The sequence below is a fragment of the Episyrphus balteatus genome, chromosome 1, assembly GCF_945859705.1.
Source record: "Episyrphus balteatus chromosome 1, idEpiBalt1.1, whole genome shotgun sequence".
Classification (NCBI taxonomy): Eukaryota; Metazoa; Arthropoda; class Insecta; order Diptera; family Syrphidae; genus Episyrphus; species Episyrphus balteatus.
In genome coordinates this window covers 147,512,784-147,536,616 of record NC_079134.1, presented here as the reverse complement: position 1 = coordinate 147,536,616, position 23,833 = coordinate 147,512,784, and the positions used below count along the sequence as shown (strand labels likewise).

Sequence of the window (23,833 nt, the reverse complement as noted above, 5' to 3'; positions counted from 1 at the left end):
TTCCTTTTTGAAGCGAACCACCAAACAGAGCAGACCTTTCTTGGAGCTGGTAACAATTATCGAATTAAATAAACATTTATATTACATATGAACTTATTATCGTTGCCTTTATATTCTGTGCATTTTGTATGGGAAGATTTTCTGCTCAGGCTTCGCTGTGAATCATCATCAATAAAATTACAGTCCACTATTCCTAAACAGTGACATTATTATTCAGCATGCGGAATTATTGACGCCGACATGTAAAGAGTAACATAACCGATTATTTTAATGAATGTGTTCGACTATAGTCGTTATGAAATTGAGTTGAACGAAACTTTAAAAAAACACGTATACGCCACAGTGAACATCAATTGGGCATTTATTTTGTGAAAAGTGAACTGTACCTGTCATAGAAATATTTTCTTGATTTCTGACAGAATTTTTATTTATGCAAAAAAAAAACATAAATGTTAAATGTCAAAATTCAAAAATTTTTCAAAAATAAATGTTGAAATGAAAAAAAAAATGAATTTTTTTTTGAAAACTCAATTTTTTTGAAAACAGCTTAAAATTTTAGTTTTATGTGTCATTCATTAATTTTTTTAAAATAGCACACTATTTTTTTTTTTATTTTCATTAATTAATTTATTATTTTCATTTTTTTTTTTTTATTTACACTATTTTTTTTTAATTTTTAATTTTTTTATTTATTGAAGAAAAAAACAACTCTAACAATTCTGAAAATTTTTTTTTTTTATATTTAGCTTTACAAGAAATTAAATGGGATATTTTATATGGAGTTTAAAAGTAAAAAAAGATATTTTTCGATAATTTAAAACAAAAATTGATATTTTTTTATAGTTTCATATTAAATTTAAATTGAAATCAATGGTTTAAAAATATCGGTAAAATAGAAAAAGCTTATTGTTTAATTGAACACAACATACATTTTTTTTGTACTAAAAAATCTCCGATTTATAACAATAATAAGTGGAATTTAGACATTGTAGTGTTATTTATTTAAATCAAATCCTCCGTTTTGTACAGCAATACCCTTTTTCTAATACATATTTTGATATGGATAAAAGCGAAAAGATCTTTAAAAACAGGATTTTTATGTTATTCTTATATTATAAAAAAAAAATTAAATTTTTGTATTATTATTCAAATGTGTTTTTAAGACACGAAATTCAATCCTTTTAAATCCGCAACAACGTTTAAAAATTCAGTTAACAAAAAAACAAGGGGAAAAAGAATCCGGAGCAAATTGGGAATAACCTGAAACACCTTTCAAAAATAACAATTAAAAAAAAAAATAGGGCTAAATCCACAAACTCAAATTTATCCAATTTGTTTTTCTAATATCCACTTATGATTATTTTTGTCAAACATTCAAGTCAAAAATGTGTTCTTTTACCCAAAATAGAGTTTATGAAGTTTTAATATAGAATCTTGAAGAATAACTTTTTTGACAGAAATTGATGGGAAATTTTTTAAATTTATTTTTAATGATGATTCAAATTTCAAACGTCTGTACCAATTTTATGTTCAATTCAATATATCTGTTAAATTCGTTATTTTAAAATAAAATAATAGTATTGTTAATCAACAAGAAGAAGCGAAGAAGATATGTGCCCGAATTCAAGCCAAGAATACAGAAGACCTATATCGGGAGCTAGATGAAATTTCTACCCCGACTGCTGGTGCTATAAGGGCGCAACCATCTTCAAAATAGCCGCCCAAAGAAGAAGAAATGCTCAGGAGATCTGTTCTCCAAAGTTCATAAACAATGCTCAAGGCCAACTACTTGTTGAAAACGACGAAATCCTCCACAGGTGGCTACATTATTGTGACGAACTTCTAAATGAACAATTTCCAAGGCTACACTTTCCAATAGCTTCACCTAACTTAAGCGAAGTATCCGATGTCATAGTCGAAGAAGTTAGTGAGGCTGTAAAATACTCCAAAAAGGGAAAAGCTGTTGGGCCAGACGAAATACCCTCAGAGTTTTGGAAAAAAATGGGAGACATCGGGTCTAGATGGCTCATGGTTCTTGTTTCCAAGCTTATACGAGGTGATCGAATGCCTAATCAATGGAGGGAAAGTTATCTTCTTCCAATATACAAAGGGAAGGGTGATACTCGAAGCTGTGATAATTACCGTTCGATTAAGCTGATGTCACACACCATGAAGATCGTTGAGCGAGTCTTGGGTAGCCGACTGCGAAAAATAATAAGGCTATCTGATGACCAGTGCGGGTTTGTTGCGGGTAAATCAACCACAGATGCAATCCAGAGTATCAGAATCATTATGGAAAAACATCGAGATTCCTTGGAGGATTTGCATGTGGTATTGGTTGATTTTGAAAAAGCATTCGATCGACAACCACGAGATCTGATATGGGTGGCCCTCAGACAACAAGGAGTTCCGGAAACCTATGTGCGGATAATTATGGACATGTATGATGGAGCAGTAACTAAAGTAAGATGTGCAGCTGGAGTCACCAAAGAATTCGAAATCACAGTAGGTGTACACCAGGGAAGCGTCTTGATTCCTCTGCTCTTTATTACCGTTCTTGATTACCTGCTCGAAGGCAAAGTGACGGACCCAAAAGTGCATCAGTTATTCTTTGCTGACGATGGAGCCATCATAAGTGAAGACCCGATATCCCTGCAACGAGCACTTGATGTATGGGTGGATGTTTTAGAAGGTAGTGGGTACCGCATAAGCGCGAAAAAGACAGAATACCTATGATGCCCATTTTCTGATCCACACATTCCTATTCCTGACATTTATTTGAATGGTGTAGTGCTTCCCAAGTGTGAAAAGTTTAAATATCTGGGGTCTATGATAAATAACGAAGGTACTTGTGATGACGATATCAATCATCGCGTAAGCGTAGGGTGGATGAAGTGGCGGAAAAATTCTGCTATCTTCTGTGATCGAAAAATGCCCCCTAAGCTGAAAGGAAGGCTCTACACCGCAGTTGTGCCATTGAATAATTATATATAGAAGTGACACCGGAAAAAAAGTCCGCTATGTTTGAGGGGTGGAGCCACAATCGTTTGAGGAGTGGCGCCACAATCGTTTTAGGATTGTGTATTCGATGGCCGAAAAATCCCTGAAAAGGACTTTTGGTTACTAAGTAACCACATTTACAATATTATTTATATTTGGTGTATTTGTATTAGTTTTGTTTTGTGCTAGTAGTGTGTTTGTTTATTTTTGTTTCTGTAATATTGAAATTGAATTTATTTTAAATTTTTGTATTATTTTGAATTGAATATTTATTTTTGAATGTTTGATTCTTATGTATGTTTGGAAGGATTTTGTTTTTTGTTTTTATTAACGAGAAGAAGAAGATTTTCTTCAGTTATAGAAGTGTTTATTTAATTTTGATTAGGGTGCTTTTTGTAATAATATCTAGGCCAAAGTTGTAGTTCACATTGTTTGAATGTTTTCCACATGCACTGTGGCATAACTTACTATTTTCTTAAAGCGCATAATGCAAGATTAGGTAGGGATCAAGTTCATACAATATGGCCATATTTCACATTATTTTAAAGTATTTTAATACAATACGAAACAACCTCGTTTATTTGCTTAAACTGATTTATGTTTGCGAACAAGGACTCTGGATATACGGCTTTGTTCAAATTTGCAACTGCAAATAAAAATTAAAAGTTTTTATAAAATGTTAAATTTTGAAAAAAAAAATCTTTTCGTACCATTTTTGGATACTTTTCTTTATTTTTAATTAAAACATTTTTGTTATCTAAAATTTAAACGATATTTATAAATAAAATGTTCAAATAAACTCAAAAGGTAAAAGGGCATATTTTGATCGCAAATGCAAGAAAATGTGGTTTTGGGATAGTTCCAATGATTTTTCTATTTCACCATTTGAAATAAAATACATATTTGGTTCTAAGATTCTAAAACTAGAAGAATGTAGATTTTACATGCTTTTTATTTTGTCATGATATAGTCAAGCTATGCATTCGTACAAAAAAAAGTTGAGATAACAATCAGACATGGGATTACTATAGCCCTGTTCCACTAGAGGTGATGGTAGTCTGCTAATAGTAGATTTTTTGTTTAATCTAGTACTATCATCTACCTACTCATGCTCTTCTTCCCGAGTGGATACGATTTGTATTGAATTCGTTGAAAGTGCGTTCCATTGAAAATCGCTAGTTAACTATTAGTAGTACTTTGCCACCTCCCAAAGGAACAGCTAAATGGATCTACCGAGTAACATCAAACTTGGTATGTAGCATTTTTTTGCAGAATCTCCATAGGGGTTTTTAGAACTAATTTTTTTTTATCAAAAATAACGATACCTATCATAAACCAATTTAGGAAATGTTTAATTTTCTCGAAAACGGTACCAGTGATTTTGTTTAAAAAAATTATATAATAGTTTTTGGGCAATCATGGACATTTTTTAAAATTATTATTAACCTACCGTAGAACCGTGCCAAACTACCAATTTAATTTCAACGAATTTTTTATACAAAAGCATTTATATAGTTTAGATATAAAACAGAAAGAAAATTTTGGAAAATAATAGTTTTTGGATTAGTAATTTCTACAAAATTGCATACCAGTTTTATTTTTGAATTTTTTTTTTAATTTATAAGGTTCCAACGATTTTGAATTTTTTTTTTTTCTAAAAATCTATCTTAGTAGAAAAAATCAAATCGAATTGGTACTTGTTTTGGAGCTATCACGAATTTTCCTTTGTTCCTTAAACTTTTTGGGCTAGTGTATAAAAACCACTCAGGTTAAAAGCTAATGCTCGGTTAAATTTTATGGTTATGAAACTCAAGTATTAAATTTAGCCGAGCTTTAGCCTTTAATCTGAGTATTAAATTGTTTATATTGGTTGAGAGAAATATGTATAATTCAGTTAAATATTTAAGTGAACCTTTAATTTGATTATTGGTAAGGGTTGTAGAAAATCAAATTTACTAATGATAAGCTTTGGTGAATTATAGTAATAATAGCCTAATAGTAAGTGAATGTACATATAAGCGTGGTCGAATGTTCGGTATTCGACCGAATCATTATTCGCAGCATCTCTAGTTGGTGCCGTTAAAAAATTTCAATTTCCCCTCCTTGGAATCAAAAATAAACAAAAAGTTTGAGCCAAAACGAGTTATTGGTTTCAGTTCTTACCTCATTTAAATTATGACGTTGAGTTTTTCTTAACGTTTTTCTTTTTTTCTTTAAGGGCCATTAGCTGAAACGAACCTTAAATAATTCATGTTGAACATAAACTTTTAGGCTCTATTTTAACTTCGGCGTAAACTGTCACATAAGGATTTATGTTGTAATTAAATGCTTAAGTTTCGATTCAGCAAAAAAAGGCTCTAATTGTTACGCATGTCATAATATTCCAAAACAAAATATAATATAAAAAAATAGCAATCTCTGTGGGGATATGAACTTAGAAAGCAAAATTAAACAGCAATCACCTTGTCACCTACGCTAATAGGACTATTGAAACAAGGGTAACTTTCATGCCCTATAAGCTATAACGTGCCTAGGATATACAACAATAATATTTAATTTTGTTCAAATTCTCGTCGTTAATAAAAAATTTCTTGTTTTTAGTTTCGAGTTACTATGGATACATTTATAATGTCAACTAACTTTTCAATATTTTTGTTTGATATTTGTGTAATTTTGTATGTATGAGTAAAATTTCCTTATTTTATTTTTTCATTTATAGGATGTCGATGTGTCGATACGATTTATTTTTGTTTGATATTTGTTTTATGTTTTATGTGTAAGTAAAATTTCCTTATTTTTTTTTTCTACTATAGGATGTCGACGTGTCGATACAATTTATTTTTATTTGATATTTGTTTTGTTACGTTTGTATTTGTGAAATTTCCTTTTTTAAAAACAAATTTTTGGAAAAATAATTTTCTAAGACAAGCCCCATTCTCTCTGGGGATTTTTTAGTACATCTGATTGCAGAAAAAAATAAAATTGTGTAGCGCTAGAAACTATCGGTGTCACTTCTATATATAATTATTCAATGGTTGTGCGTCCAGCACTCACATACGGTTCACAATGTTGGACAATGTACAAAAAGTATGAGAGTAAGTTAACGGCAGCTGAGATGAAGATGCTTCGTATGACAGCAGGAGTAACAAAGCTTGATAGAATTAGAAGTACGAAGATCCGAGGAAGCCTTCATGTTTAAAACACCATCTCCCAAAAAATTGAACACGACCGACTCAGTTGGTATTGCCATGTTCAAAGGAGAGATCCTGAGAACCCCGTCAAAAAAGCATTATCGTACAACGTTCCAACACGAAATAAAAAGAAAGGTAGGCCTAAAAACTCCTGGTACAAGCAAATGCAAAAACACCAGCATTCAGTTGGCCTTAGAAATGGAACAATACAAAACCGGGAGGCTTGCCGCCGATTTCTGAGGTCAACCCGGCGAACCCCACAGGCGGATCACTAGTGTGAAGCAGTAACGTGGGAAGGTTATGATCCCCTCGACATCGAGATCATAACAGCGCCGAGAAAAAAGGAAGAAGAAGAAGAAACATTATCGAAAATCACTAAAAAATCGCGATTTTTTTTTGTTCCCTTAATTTTAGCTTAATGTAGCCCAAAAGCTTATATCGATATAAAACTATCCATGTTTGATCAAATTTTTTTATTACCTACAATTATTGTCATAAATCTGTTGTCTCATTTATTTGCCTATCCTTCTTATTCTTAACAAAACAATTTCATAACAAAACAAATTTATTTCAATTCTTATTATTAAAAACTTAAGACAACAAAAAAAAACTTTTCAACCAAACTATAAACCTAGTTATTGTAAAATTCATCCGCTTATAAATGAAACTAAATCCTTTAACTATTTTATAACAGGACACACCATCATCTTAAGTGTTAAGTTTATTCTTTGAAGAAAATCTTTTTATGTAACAAAAATGCAATTAAGATATTATTTCTTGTTGGTAAGAAAGTACAAGACGAGCTAAATATAAACAAAACAAAAAAAAAACTATATGACAACAACAATGTTATATTCAAATGAAATCCTCTTTTTTTTTATTAATTTACAAGCTCAAATTATGTAACTAAGTTGCTTTTAATGTTTTCCTTGCAATCGGAATAAGGATGAGACAATTCATGCATTTCAAGATGAAGAAAAGCATCAACATAGAATAGCTTAAAGATAGACTGCATATAGAAGAAGAGCTGAGAGTTTTTGGACTATTTCAACCCCCTATCCACCATCTTCAAACCTTTTCTATGAAAAAAAAAGAGTGGTAATAGTAAAAGTCCTTCTTTTTTTTTGTTGTTTCCTTAACGAAAACTAACGTGAAACGTTAAATGGAGTTGCCTAAGTGCTTTTAAGTTTTCAACGTCGTCGTTGTAGTTGTCGTTGTCTTCTGTTCTTCGTTGTCGTCTTCATCCATTAGTACCGGGGAGCTTCATTTAAGTCTTCTGTGAATGCATTTTGACGACAAATTGTCGCCTTTCCATATCTCTACAACCCAAACTGTATATCCCTTACAATAGACTAGAGAGGTGCCTAAGAAACTGTTGTATATTTTTGTGTATTACTATGTTGTCCTTGTTGTTTTTGGAAACTTTCAAAAATTTCCTTACATCAGGAGAGACACTAAACAAGAAGCAAAAACTACCTACTTACATAGTACTCGTAAGCTAGTTGGAAAATTTTCATTTAATTGAATGCAATTTCATTGCATGAGTAACATGAATAAATAAATTGATGTCGAAGCTTTAAGTTGGTTAATAGTGAAGGAGGAGGAGAACGACGAGTATATTTATGTATGTGGGTTTTATTATATGTTCATTCAAGGAATGAGTCTTGCTTTGTTTACATGAGTTTTATGGTCTTTAGAGCTCCCTCTAAAAGGAAAAGTCCCTTGTTATAATATATTGACACACATATTCACATACTTATAAGTGGTAAGGTATTTAATTTGCAGTGTATAAGAAATTTACATTGGGTATTAAATTTTTTTTGTCTTGATAAAAAAAAAAAAAAATTATTGTATCTATAGCGACGTAAATCCCAAGTCCAAGAGAGTAGACAGAGAGACAAACAGGAGATAATCAAAGTAAACGAAAGTAATAATTAAATGCTTAAGATGCTTAACTGAAAATAAATTAATTTCCAAACAAAAATCCTTGTCTCCAGTTTTTGTTGTCGTTGTTGAATAAACAAGGAGCTCTTGATAAGCTCTTATAAACATTTAATTTCTTTTTTCGGTGGGTGTTTTATGATTGCAACAATAAAAATTAAAACAAAAAAAATAAATAAAATAAAAGTTTACAAAAAATTAACATTGCTCATGGGAAAACTGTTTTATTTTTGGTAATAATACAGGCTTCAGATTTATCATGTACTCGTGCGTTTGACAAATGAAACTTTTTTTTTTTTGAAAGTGGTATAGGTAAACTTTTGGAAGAAATAAATTAATGATCAATTTAGAAAGATATTTCCATCCTATTATTTTGTTGTTATTCACAAACTCATTATTTTTATTAGTTAACTTAATAGATAAATCAGTTTCTAATAAATTTTAATTATTCATAAAAATAAGTTGTATTTAATTTATTTCTACTTTTAACACTTAAAAATACACTCATAACTAGTAATACAATTTCTATAAAAAAAATTGACATAAGTTTTGTTTTAATTTTTAATTTTTTATAGCTAGTTTTTATTATTAATGAAAGTGGTATAAGTCCATTTGGGGGTAGAAAACCGTTTCTTTGAGAATTTTGATAAATTTAATAATAAGTGCCGTTATACTTTTCGTATTGATTTGAGCCCAGAAAACTCGAAATATGATTTTTCAAAGTTTTTTTTATCGTTTATTTTTCCAACATACTTAGTATTCGGGCTTTATTTTGAGTTAAAGAAAAATGGCTCAAAGAGGCCAAAAACAGTAGATTTTGAAAGTCCATATTTTATCCAATTTTAGCCGTATTCAATTTTTGTGACAATTATTTTGCCAAAATTTCCTTTAAAAAGTCGATTTTTTTAAAGTGTTTTGATACAATGCACTTAAACTTTTGGAGTGACCCAAAAAAGTTATTCCAATGTTTGTTGCTTATTTGATCAGCTTTCAGTAACCGGTTTTTCTGTTCAGATTAGTTGTTTATTACTCAAGATATAGCCCGAATACTAAGTATGCTGAAAAAAAAAACGATAAAAAACTTTGAAAAATCATATTTCGAAAACGTATCCATCGTAATTTTTTTTTAAGTGATTTCCGAGTTCCTGGGGTCAAAGTACGTAAAAAAAAAAAGTGGGATTGAGTGTCCATTTTGGCTGTAAACCAGTGTAATTGCATCTTAAAATTTGACATTATATTACTCTGAAGTGCATCACCTGAATTTCATTTTTATATTTAATTTGAAAAAATTAAAAACGCAAAGCCTTAAATATCCCGAAACATGAAAAAATGCACTTACACTGCTTTCAAATACATGAACTCAAAATATTCATATCGATTTTAGAAACGAAAATAGTAATAAAATTATCGTAAATCAGATTTTTGTACAATGCTACAGCCTAAACGGAGTTTCTTGAAATTTGGTACAAAATACATAATCATAAAATACAAAAAATACAAAAAATTTTATTTAACAAAAATTTGGTCTCTATGTCGGCTCTTCCCTACATCAACCAAATTTCTTAAAAAAATTTTTATAGAGGCAGCTCTTCAAGTAAACTTACATAAAAGTGGTTTGTACTGCAAGAACAAGTAACCAGGCGTTCATTTAAAGTTTATGTATTGCATGAATACGTTTTTTTTAATGCCATCTCACATTCTTCACACAAACATGTCACATGTTTTATTTTTAAAATGTTTTTTTTTTTTTATAACAGTTTTTTTCATTCAAAAATCTACAATAGGGTAGAGTTGCCTATTTGCGGCCGTCTCCAGTTACCGGCCACCTTTTGGAAAATCGTTGTAACTAGTTATTTCGTAGGGTTCCAAATTGTCACTGGTATGCTGTTCTAACATATTAGAGAACAGGATAAGAGCAAAATTTTGGAATAAACCCTACGAAATCCCTAGTTATAACGATTTTCCGAAAGGTGGCCGGTAACTGGAGACGGCCGCAAATAGGCAATTCTACCCTATTTCTTCTAAAAATCACAAAAGCAGCCTCAATCGATTTTGTAACCTCACAGCCGTTGGATCTAATCTTAAGAGTTTGTGATGTTGGAAGACATGTTAAAATAAATTGCACGACTGGGGTCGCACGTACCTGCTCTTATGGTAAAAGTCACTCTGAACAAAAGGAATTTCATAAATAGTGTACAAAAAAATAAAATCACAAAACCAAGTATGCCATTTGATTTCTTGCAAAAATAAATAATAATAAATAAAGGAGTTTTTAGAAAAAAAAAGTTGAAAATCGTTAGAACTGTTTAAAAAAAATAATAATTTTTTATAAATAAAAATTTTCTAACATTTTTCAAAAAAAAAGGATGGTATGCCATTTTTTAGAAAAAAAAGAAATTTTGATAAAATCATTGATTTTTCAAAAAAAAAAAATTTGAAATATTTTTTAAAAATCCAAAAATGTGTTTTTTGAAAAATTTTAAAATTTTTTATATACAGCCATGGACAGAGAAATAGCACACTATTGAGAAAAATCATGCGAATCGAATTTTAGATATTAGGAATGCTTTTTATAAATTTTTTTCTTTTGGTATATTGTCGAAATAAAGTGATGGAAACAAAAATATCTTAAAAGTACCGTTATTTTCTATATTTATTTGCACTAGCAATATAATGCTTTTTCTGTCTCTTTCGCTAGTGGACACAGAAATAGCACACATTTGTTTAAAGGTTAAGTTTTTATTCCGCGTTCAAAAGTTGTAGAAGAAAATGCATTCATTTTATTGCTACTATTTAATTAACAAGTATTTTTGAAAAAAATAGTCAGACAAAATTATTAAACTGCGAAAAAAGGGAGAATTACTTTTGATCTTCATAGTCAAGGGAAAAATCCTTCTCAATTAGCTTAAACTCTAAATTTTTCGAATAAATGATGGATAAAGCCATTTATTTGGAAAGAGCAAATAGAAATTTAAACTCTGAAATTAAATTGCGTTAACTTCTTCCCCGCAAAACTTCCATACGAGTCGATAGAGCGATCACAAAGAAACGCAAATGTGGGCCTTTTAAGTCATCTCGCACGATTTTGCCCGAAGTAAATATAGAATTTGGCGAAAAAAGTGTCAAGCTGACTTTTAAGAAGGATACTTAATGATGCTGAGTTGTACAGACAGTTAAGCAAGAAAAATCCAATGATATAAAAAGACACATGAAAGTTCACCTAACATTAGCTTAAAAAACATATGAATAAAAACATGCAGTCTTGAATGAGAGTCTTTTGGAGTGATGAAATAAAGGTTAACCGCATTGGAACCGATGACAAAACATTTGTCCATCGCCTAAAATGTTAAAAGGACAAGCCAAAGTATTATCTCAAGACGATGAAACTAAGAGGATAGGATTTGATGGTCTGGGGCGCATTTTCCTGGCATGGTAAGGACCCATTGGTTAGATGGATGGGAGAATTGATAAATTCTTTTGTCTTAATATTACATAAGAATACCGAGGAACCATATTTCTCGCCAGTTAATTAGATATTCATACATGACAATGACCCAAACATGCATCAGAAATAGTACAAGATAGGTTTTCAGACGAAAAAATCGATGTTTGCACCTAGCCATCTCAAATTCACAATCTTAACCCCATAGAAAATTTAACCCGTATAAACTTAGCATGACAAATTTTGAAAAGTTAATTTTTTTTTGGCTCAGTAATTGCCGCATAATTGCCGTGTTTATGCCGTGAAGTCAAAAAAATTGCCGCGCGCTTAGTTTGGTCAGAATCGGTAAACCAAGTTTGTCATGCTAACTTTATATAAAGTTAGCATGACAAATTTTAATTTTTGATCAATTTAAATTTTTTTTTCGCTAATTATTTAAAGTTTAATTGCCGTAATTATGCCGTGAAATCGAAAATAATATATCTCTTTTGGTTTTCTCAAAAAAAAATAAAATGTATTTTTTGTTAACCCTATTCCATATAAAGTTAGCATGACAAACCATCTATTTCTTAAATCCTTGGTCAATTTGAAAATTTTTTTGGCCAATTAATTGCCGCATTGGGTTAATATAAAAACTGCAAACTCAAAAAAATTGCCGCGCTTTTGGTTTTTTCAAAAAAAAAAAAAAAAAACTGTTTTTGGCCTCATATCGTATAAAGTTAGCATGACAAACCATCTATTTCTTAAATCCTTGGTCAATTTGATAATTTTTTTGGCCAATTAGTTGCCGCATTGGGTATGAGGCCAAAAACAGTTTTTAATTTTTTTTGAAAAAACCAAAAGCGCGGCAATTTTTTTCAGTTTGCAGTTTTTATATTAACCCAATGCGGCAATTAATTGGCCAAAAAAATTTTCAAATTGACCAAGGATTTAAGAAATAGATGGTTTGTCATGCTAACTTTATACGATATGAGGCCAAAAACAGTTTTTAATTTTTTTTGAAAAAACCAAAAGCGCGGCAATTTTTTTGAGTTTGCAGTTTTTATATTAACCCAATGCGGCAATTAATTGGCCAAAAAAATTTTCAAATTGACCAAGGATTTAAGAAATAGATGGTTTGTCATGCTAACTTTATACGATATGAGGCCAAAAACAGTTTTTAATTTTTTTTGAAAAAACCAAAAGCGCGGCAATTTTTTTCAGTTTGCAGTTTTTATATTAACCCAATGCGGCAATTAATTGGCCAAAAAAATTTTCAAATTGACCAAGGATTTAAGAAATAGATGGTTTGTCATGCTAACTTTATACGATATGAGGCCAAAAACAGTTTTTAATTTTTTTTGAAAAAACCAAAAGCGCGGCAATTTTTTTGAGTTTGCAGTTTTTATATTAACCCAATGCGGCAATTAATTGGCCAAAAAAATTTTCAAATTGACCAAGGATTTAAGAAATAGATGGTTTGTCATGCTAACTTTATATGGAATAAGGTTAACAAAAAATACATTTTATTTTTTTTTGAGAAAACCAAAAGAGATATATTATTTTCTATTTCACGGCATAATTACGGCAATTAAACTTTAAATAATTAGCGAAAAAAAAATTTAAATTGATCAAAAATTAAAATTTGTCATGCTAACTTTATATAAAGTTAGCATGACAAACTTGGTTTACCGATTCTGACCAAACTAAGCGCGCGGCAATTTTTTTGACTTCACGGCATAAACACGGCAATTATGCGGCAATTACTGAGCCAAAAAAAAATTAACTTTTCAAAAGTTGTCATGCTAAGTTTATACGGGTGAAAATTTATAAATTGATGTCAAGGTTAAGCGTGGGAAAAGAAAATTCAAAAATTCGAACGATCTTTGGGCCAGAATCAAAGAAGCGTCGTGCAGTACTCCACAAAGTGGATACCAGACGTTAGTTGAAAGTTTACCAAAGAGGTGCGAAGGAACTTTGAAAAACTTTGGTCTACTAACGAGTTACTAACTTAGTAGTATTGAATTTATTGGAAATTGTAAGAATTTTTGCTTAGAAATGATTATTTTCATGATTTTCGGAATGTGTGCTATTTCTTTGTCCACAAGAAAAAAGGGTATTCTCTACAAATTATATTTTTAGAAATTGAATTGAAATAAAATAATTTATAATTATTAATTTTATGAATCCCCATAAGCTAATGCATGCCCTGATATAAAAATTATAATATATAAGTTAAAAGGTCCCAAATAAATCCAATTTTTGTAAGAAAAATCAAAAGTGTGCTATTTCTTTGTCTATAGCTGTAGGTACCTAACGATTGTTTTAAAGTTTCTGTATAAAAATTTTGGTCGAAATCTGCTTTGTCGTTTACGAGAAATTTATAAATAAAATAACCATTCTATGGCAAGTACCGTTCATAACTGTACAAAAAATCATTTTTTTTATTACCAAAGCTTATATGTGTTACTACACTAAACACAAAAATTTTAATAAAGTCGTAAGGGCCGATTTTGAAAAAAAGTTAACTTTTCTATTTCCGTTTCATGACAGGTTGGTACTGTTAGTTTTGGCCCTAAAAGAAAAAAATTCAATTTGTCCTCTAGGGAATCACCCAAAACAGTTAACTACCAAGTTTGATGAAAATCGGTAAAGTAGTTTAGGTTGTAGCTGGACTCACTTTTTTGGTATGTATTCTCAATCATCGTAAAATTTTTTTCTGGAGTTTGATTTTTTTTACGAATCCTAAACTTGACCTATAGTAGGTATCTATATCGCAAGTAAAAATGTAACTTTAAAAATTATAGTTACTAAATACGAAGTTATAATAATCTTATTTTGAATGTAACGCCATAGGTTCATGGTTCAAATTCAGCCTCTTCACCATCTAAAAATTTGTTTCAGGACATCTGTGAGAGATTGACAAAGCTGCACGGTTGAGAGTTGTAACGCATTTAATTTCGTCTCTTTGGGTCTAGTTACTTTTAACAAAAAATATTGATCGAAAACAGTATGAATTATTGTAATCTCCTTACTACTGTAATAACTCATAAATTTACTTTTATTTAGAAGCTTTTGGTTTCTTGATTTATTGAATCTTAAAAAACAAAACAATAAACTCTTTTATTTTAAACACAGATTATTACTTTATAGGAGAAAACCACCCATATTTTAGCTTTACTTGATAAATACCTTAAATACCAACAAATTTTCTTCATTTTTTTTTTTTTCTTTTGTTTTACAACTCAAGTTAATATCTTAAAATCCTCTGTTAAAAATTTATTATTGGTCAAAATACTGCCTTGCGGTAATATTCCTTAAAAAAATACTTTCTCTTTCTCTCTGTCTTTATAGTCAGAGGGCTATCTGGCGACCTTATTTTAATGTTCATCATAAATCTTTTTGTTTTATGGTTTCACATAAAAATTAGTTAAGAAGTAATTTTATCAAAAAAAAAAATATTGTAAAGACGTTTTCTGTTTTTTGTTTCTATCGAAATAATTGTTTAACTTTAATGGAAAGGGGGTTGAATGAAAAGTTTCTTTTAATAGCTTGTGCATTATTTATTTACCTTTTTTTCTTTCTGTTTTAAAAGAATTATTTTTGATAGGTCTTAGATTTGTAATTAACGACCCACCTTTTACGCCCACATTAATTTCAATCCAAAAAAAAAAAAGTAAAAGTGAAACCTCAAGTCAATGTAAATAAAAAAAAAAAAAGTTAAGGTTTATTTTTGTTCTCTTTATGAGTGAATAGACCTACCAAATAAAGTCATACTGACTAAAAAAAAAAAAATCAATTATCGAGGAAATCCACCCTCACAATCAGGATATTAGTTTATGTTTTCCTGTTTAACATCCCTGAAAACATGATAAAAGTCATTAACTCGAACTTGAGCAGTTATTTACCTACCCCCCACCTACACTTGCCTTCCAATTCGTTCCACTTTTTACCCAAACCCCCACAAACACATGATGTTTATATCACATTCCATTTGAAAGGACCTAAAAGTTGTCAACTTTATGTCAAGAACATGCTAAAATTTATCAAGTTTTTCCTTAAATTAAGTCGACATAGAGAACATTTTTGAACTGATTTAAATTATTAACCAATATCTTAGGTCTTCATCCCCAATCCCGAATCCTCATATCAACTCTAATTCTACCCTTTTATTTATCGAATGAGCTTCTTTTTGTGGAAAGGGGGGGGGGGGAAGGGGTAGAGAAAATGATAACTAACCATCCGGCAGATGACACAAATTTTCGAAAGAATTTTATACTGCCTGAAAGTTTAAAACCACAAAAATCCTTCTAGCTCTCTTCTTGTGTTTCTTCTTCTGCTTCTTGTTCTTTGTGCGTCTTCTCTAGAAGTTCATATAGAGTTTTTAGTTTTTTTTTTTTTTTGTATTTCCTATTTTGTAGGATTTCTCATAAATACCTAATGTACGAGTATGTGCGACACGAAATTCTTGAAAAACCGCTCAAGGCTGCTTGGTTGGTTGGTTTTGGTTGGTGGCGACACGGGATGTGGTATGTGGGTATAGTGTGTGGTTTTATAGATGAATGAGAAGGAGCAAAAAAAGAAAAAACAAGAATCTTTTAACAGATTTTCAACGTTCTTTCCCCTCCCCCCTTCCCATATAAGTTTGTACACAAAATAACTACTTTACCACTTTTGTGAAAGTTCTGTTTGAGTTCGTTCTTTGTGAGAGAAATGAGAATTGCTATTTATGGCTAATTGTTTTGAAAATAGCAATTTTTTTTTTTTTATTCAAGCGAATTTTAATTTGTTTGGTTTTTTGTTGTTGTTGTTTTTTGTTTGCTTTTGACTGAAGAATTTAATTTACAATACAAAAAAATAAAAAACATTTTTCAATCATTTTAATGGTTTTTGCATGTATGTACTCGCAGAGGTATAAAGCTTTGGTTTCCACGGCAAAAATGCACTGGAGTAGTGGGTTTTGGGACAAAGAAAAATATTAAATATCAAGAAGGAATTTTCTGAGAAATATTGTTCCATCTTCCATGATATAAATTTTCAAGTTTATTTTCAATACTTGGTTTGTAATTTTTTTGGCTTTATCCTCAAGTTAAAGGGAAGTAAAAAAGTTGATTTTCTCACAATTTATAAAGTTTTTAATACCTCCTGCACTACAAAAATGTGGAAAAAGTGCAAGAAATTTTTAACTGATAATACTGATACATATTAGAGTAAGTTCGAGTATAATGTGGTATAGGCGGGTAATGTGGTACACATTGATATTTAAGAAACTAACGATGATAGAAGGACGTCTTTTAAAGCAATAGGTGGCAACTTTTGTGTACCTAACGAAAAATGCGTATATTCAAAAACACGATAATATTCTATATTTTTCAAAAAATTGATAAATCCTTATAAGCGGTAACTTGAACTTTTTTTTTGGTGCACTACAAAATGCGTTCTCAAGCGTTTAAAAAGCAATATTTACAAAAATGCATTTTTTAAGTAGAACAGTTTGTTATTGAACTACGTGATTTTTTGGTATGAATTTGGTTCAAATCTAACTTATTATATTTTTTTTTTAAATTTTTTGTGCAATATTACTGTTTTCGGACATGTGGTATACTAACCATGGTCTAATGTGGTATATTAACCCTCTGTAGGCACACCTCTTTTTTGTGACGTGATAGGCACACGGGTGCGAATTTGGCTTCTACTTTTTTATGTCGCTTGAACTTTTTTATGTCTCATATTTTATAGAGAAAACTTATATGAATTTGATGTAGAATTTTCCGAGGAATTCGAATATTGTTTTCACAATTTAAAAAAAAATGTATTTACACCATTATAAAGAGACTTTTTTGCACCCACTTTTTTGAAAAAATGTAATTTTATTTATCGGCACCCGTGTGCCGACAGTGGGTTAAACATTATACTCCTTTAGAATATACCAACAATGAAATTATTATTTTGTCTTAAATTAAAAAAAAAAAAAAAAACACAAGTAATTTTTAATCTTATGTTGTTTTTTCCTTCATTCTCAATAAAAACAAATGATAATAAATTTTGGTGATTTCAAAAATGAAGACACTCATAAAATTTAAAATTTTATATTGAGGAAGACTATACCACATTACCCTCCACTTTCTAAATGTGGCATTTTTGAGGCTAGTGCACATTTTAATACTAAACTTTTTTCAGAAACAAAAAAACACTGCAAAATATTCAAGACACAAAGCTAATATTGCACATCTTCACAAATTTTAAATGAGTTTGCTTCAATATTTTCCAAAATATAGGTACTCCAAAAAAAAAAACATGTATACCACAATACCCGACTTTACTCTACGTTATCAAATAAACCTTTCAATCAAGCGTTTTTTTTTTCATTTTTTCTTGGAAACGACTAGATCGATTTTAATGAAATTTTAAATACAATTGCTCTTAATTAATTTTTAAAAATTTTTATTGGACAATTTTCAAAAAAAAAACATAATTTTGGTTTTATACAAGAATTTAAATTCATTTAACAGTAAATTTTTCTCTTATGCTTACAAAACACTTTTTTTTCCAAAGTCTAAAAATTAAAAAATAGAAAAACCGCAAATTTGAGAGAAATATGTTCTTTAAATTCTTTCATATTCAAAAAACGTATGGCCGCTATATTTTCTTTTTTTCTACTGATTAAATAGAGACAGCAGTAGACACGTTAACATATGATTGTAATTGTGTGCCGTGATCTGACCCCAGATTTTTAAAAATTGAAGGTTTTGTATGTGTTCGTAAGCTAGACGCTGGGCTGCTGGCTGGAGTGATAGCTATTTCCGCCATGAACCAACAAAAACAAGTTTAAGTTGTTCACTCTAAACCTTCAGTACAAATTTATTACACAGATTACACACAGATGATAATTATCATTGCAAGTATTAAAAACCTATTTAAAAACCTTCCTTGAAAATCTTAAGAAATCTCAAAACTCGAAATTAACTTAGGTGTATTTTTTAGAAATTAAAATTTGCGAGATTTGTACTTAAAGATGATTTAAAACTCTGGATATGTGAAATTCTTTATCTTCGGAATTATCAGTTTTTTTTTTTTTTTCAATTTAATGGGAGTTTTTTAAACTCTGGGTTAGAAATGTAAAAGAGTAATTTCAAATTTATGGAATTAATAGTTGACAATTTGCGGCGGATTTAAAAAATTGTAATCATAGAAATTAAATGCTGCTCTAGTTTTTGAGTCATGGAATTTTCAGCTAAAAAAAAGTCTGAAGTTAGTGGACATGATTTAAAATAAAATGCACCACTTTGTCGCAGGTTTGTTCTTATATTAACAGTTGCTTATTGAACATGCTTAAAGAATAATTTTAATTAATTTAAAAAAAAAAAATTAAAAAGGAGAATGCCCGAAAATATATGGAGAAAAAACCAGCACCGATACGAATGAGATCTACATGGTTTGAAAGGCCATCAATAGTAAATAACAAATATGATTTTTTTTTTTCAAAAAACCATCCCCGGAACTTGGTATGTTAATTTTTATTTTCAAACTATCCCTAAAGTATTTTTTCATCCAATACTTTTTCAGGGAAATCCGACTGCCATGAGTTCCATAAGATACAACATCGAACAATACCCTAAAATCAGGTGCCATAAGCTAAGGTTGGTTTTTAAATGAAGCTGTTAGCTTGTTTTTTTGTAAAAATGCAAATGATAGACAGAGGACTGGAATTATGTGGATCCCACATTCACATAAAATGCAAAAAAAAAAAATCAAAATTTTGTTTTATTGATACCATATTTTTCAAAACAGTTAAATGGACTTTTAGACCAGTGCCAATCCGGTTTTCAGAGGGCAAAAGTTGAACAAATTATTAGCAGCATAAGGGTGTTGGGAAAATTTAGGATAAATGGTATATGAAAGGGGAAAAATAAATTGCCCACAAAAAAATTGGGGGAAAGGGGGTGGGTGGGCGAAAAAGTGGGGTGGGTGTCAAAAATCATGGTTTTTTACGATTTCTGTCAAAATTAGACGTCCTATCGAAAAAAGTCAAATGCAAAAGTTGTAGGTAGTCTAAATGTCTACAACTTTTACTCAAACAATTTTTTTCTATAACCTCAAAAATATTGGAAAAAATGCAAAAATACGATTTTTTGATTTTTTATTTTTATCTTTTACAAAAATGGTTGGATTTTAACAAAACTTGGTTAAAAACTACTTTGTTATGTTTTATATCTATTAGAAATGTTTTCTGAGCAAAAAGTGAATTTTTGGATTTTTGACGAATTTAATTTGAAAAAATAGCCTATTTTTCAATCAAAAAAGTTACCGAAAAAATTTTTGATTTTTGAAAAGTTTGGAATGAAATTATTTAGATTAAAACCTATTATTTATAGTCTATTGAATAGACCCTTTTCGATGGAACAAATTCGTTCAAGAGTTTTTATTGGCGATTATGATTCCTGGGCATACAAGAATACTCCAGCCAAAAGTGCTACTAAATCCATTGGTGCATTTCTGAGAAAACGGCAACACTGGTCGGTTTTCAGTTTTTTTGATTTAACTCGAAAACCAAGCCTGACTTTGAAATGGTTCAAAGACACTTTTCATAGCAAATTAAATTTTCTGTCAAGTTAAGATGGTTAAAAAATTTTAAAAATTATTTTTGACTAAAATTCTAACCTAAAATCAAAGAAAAAAAAGTTAAAAAAATGGCAATTTTATTTTTTTTTACTAAATCAAGGGGCATTTTGTGTATGTAGCCGGGACGTCCAAACTTTGTACTAATGAAATAAAGTAGAGGTAAAATCCTTTGATAATATGTAATTTTTATTTTTTTTTGTCAAGAAACAACTTAAATGTACCTATTCAAAAATTAGCACTTTTTCTAAATTTTTGACTTTTTTAGTTAAAAGCAAGTTTTTGAAACTCGATAAAATCGTATTAATTGGTAACTTTTAGACTTTTAAAGTAAACATACTTCGAGGTATTGATTTAATATAAACTAAATATGACAAACAAAAAAATTTATTTGCATCCTTATGGCCTTTTGTGCAATTTTGTGTATGTCCATTTTTATAAATTCGGGTCGAATGGATGGACGGAGAGCCATTAGCTTTGGTCTATTGCATAGAAGAACATTTAATACCAACTCTTTTACTGTTTTCAATGGCCTGAAAATCAATTCTTGTAAAATCCGCGACCAACGAAAAGTTTCTCTTGAAAAACGAAAAAAATACTCTAATGAGTTTGAAACAAAATAGCTCAGGCAAATTAGTAAATCAAATTGCACTTTTCGCGGGACAAATTTTTTTCATGGAACGTGTTTAGGTGAATGTCCTTATCGTAAAAGTGAATTTTTTGGGATGATAAGATATCGGGAACAGCCGTCATCTTGGAAAAGAGGTCGGTGCCGTTTTTATTTTATAACTCCATTTTTACTCATTTAAACCAAAAATGTCCGAGGATAAACTTATTATCAAATAAATTATCTAAAAAATGGTATACAAATGAATTCCGTGAGTTAGTTAAATTCAATTTTATAGTCGGTCAAAATCCGGGTTCTTCTCGCAAGGTTAAGACAATATGACATTTTTTCAAATATCTGAAGAACTTTTGATTTGTTTGGGATTTTCTAAAAGAATGAATTATAGCACTTTTAATTATCTATGAAATGAGCCCTTTATCGTTACTGTAACCAACATAATGTATAAGCTATCTAACGTCGAAGTTCACATTCTACCAGTCAAAAGTGAGAAAATATCAAGTTTTCTTCTATTAGACCGAGCAAATTTTTGAAGTGGAGGTATAACCAAAATATAAGTAAACAGTTTTTTAACTATATTCGTCTAAATATTGAATTCAAAGTTTGAAATATTTAATGTTAACCTTTATATGGTTTTCGAGGTTTTAAATGAAGTGAATTTTCCAATTAATGTGAATAAGCTAAAGTGACACTATTTAAAATTCTAAATATAAGAACTGATGCCATGTCATTTTTCCTAAACATGAACACCTCAATCTCAGCATTACGATAAGTATAACTCAAGATATGAGCTGTGTAAGCCGTTATGTTTTCGAGACTATTGTGTTTAATTTTTGATTGTTTATTTGAACTATTGAAATCCCAAATATCTCAGTTTAAAAATCGTATATCATGACTTCGACGTTTGTTGCTTCCACAATGTGATGGTTACAAAAACAATAAAGGGTTCATTTCATAGATAATTAAAAGTGCTATAATTCATTCTTTTAGAAAATCCCAAACAAATCAAAAGTTCTTCAGATATTTGAAAAAATGTCATATTGTCTTAACCTTGCGAGAAGAACCCGGATTTTGACCGACTATAAAATTGAATTTAACTAACTCACGGAATTCATTTGTATACCATTTTTTAGATAATTTATTTGATAATAAGTTTATCCTCGGACATTTTTGGTTTAAATGAGTAAAAATGGAGTTATAAAATAAAAACGGCACCGACCTCTTTTCCAAGATGACGGCTGTTCCCGATATCTTATCATCCCAAAAAATTCACTTTTACGATAAGGACATTCACCTAAACACGTTCCATGAAAAAAATTTGTCCCGCGAAAAGTGCAATTTGATTTACTAATTTGCCTGAGCTATTTTGTTTCAAACTCATTAGAGTATTTTTTTCGTTTTTCAAGAGAAACTTTTCGTTGGTCGCGGATTTTACAAGAATTGATTTTCAGGCCATTGAAAACAGTAAAAGAGTTGGTATTAAATGTTCTTCTATGCAATAGACCAAAGCTAATGGCTCTCCGTCCATCCATTCGACCCGAATTTATAAAAATGGACATACACAAAATTGCACAAAAGGCCATAAGGATGCAAATAAATTTTTTTGTTTGTCATATTATTTAGTTTATATTAAATCAATACCTCGAAGTATGTTTACTTTAAAAGTCTAAAAGTTACCAATTAATACGATTTTATCGAGTTTCAAAAACTTGCTTTTAACTAAAAAAGTCAAAAATTTAGAAAAAGTGCTAATTTTTGAATAGGTACATTTAAGTTGTTTCTTGACAAAAAAAAATAAAAATTACATATTATCAAAGGATTTTACCTCTACTTTATTTCATTAGTACAAAGTTTGGACGTCCCGGCTACATACACAAAATGCTCCTTGATTTAGTAAAAAAAAATAAAATTGCCATTTTTTTAACTTTTTTTTCTTTGATTTTAGGTTAGAATTTTAGTCAAAAATAATTTTTTAAATTTTTTAACCATCTTAACTTGACAGAAAATTTAATTTGCTATGAAAAGTGTCTTTGAACCATTTCAAAGTCAGGCTTGGTTTTCGAGTTAAATCAAAAAAACTGAAAACCGACCAGTGTTGCCGTTTTCTCAGAAATGCACCAATGGATTTAGTAGCACTTTTGGCTGGAGTATTCTTGTATGCCAAGGAATCATAATCGCCAATAAAAAGTCTTGAACGAATTTGTTCTATTTTTGCTCTGGAGCTCGGGTCTATTAAATAGACTATTAAGATTGTGTGGAAAAACTATACTTCTGTATTAGAAAATATTGAGAAAAATTGAAAAAAAAAACAAAAAAACGATTTTTAAGATCGATTTTTCCGTAAATGACAGTAATATTGGCTATTCGAACAAGGCATTCGATTTTTTTCTTCCCTGTTCGATTTCACTAGTCAAAAAGTTTTTTTTTTAGAAATCAAAATATATTTTTCTAACGGTTTTTTGTTCGTTGAGCTCGAATCCGAAGTCAAAAAAATTCTATCACATCACGTTTTTGAGGTATTACCATGCAAAAACATCACAAAAATAGTGTTTTGGACGTCCAAAATTCAATATCTTAAAAACTGTTCACGTTAGAGCTATTTTAATGCTAGATTAGAATTGAGTAAGTTCAAGGACATTAGAAAAGTATAATTTATTTACTATGGAAAATTATTTCTCGCCAATATTACTGTCATTTACGGAAAAATCGATCTTAAAAATCGTTTTTTTGTTTTTTTCAATTTTTCTCAATATTTTCAAAACAAAAGTATAGTTTTTCCACACAATCTTACATAATAGGTTTTAATCTAAATAATTTCATTCCAAACTTTTAAAAATCAAAAATTTTTTCGGTAACTTTTTTGATTGAAAAATAGGATATTTTTTCAAATTAAATTCGTCAAAAATCCAAAAATTCACTTTTTGCTCAAAAAACATTTCTAATAGATATAAAACATAACAAAGTAGTTTTTAACCAAGTTTTGTTAAAATCCAACCATTTTTGTAAAAGATAAAAATAAAAAATAAAAAAATCGTA

The 23,833-nt window shown here is 29.7% G+C and overlaps 1 protein-coding gene across 3 annotated transcripts in view; it reads left to right on the top strand.

Moving 5' to 3' along the window:
- LOC129906291 (zwei Ig domain protein zig-8) overlaps positions 1-23,833 on the top strand; it is a 415,386-nt gene that overhangs the window by 96,381 nt on the left and 295,172 nt on the right. The window lies entirely within an intron of this gene.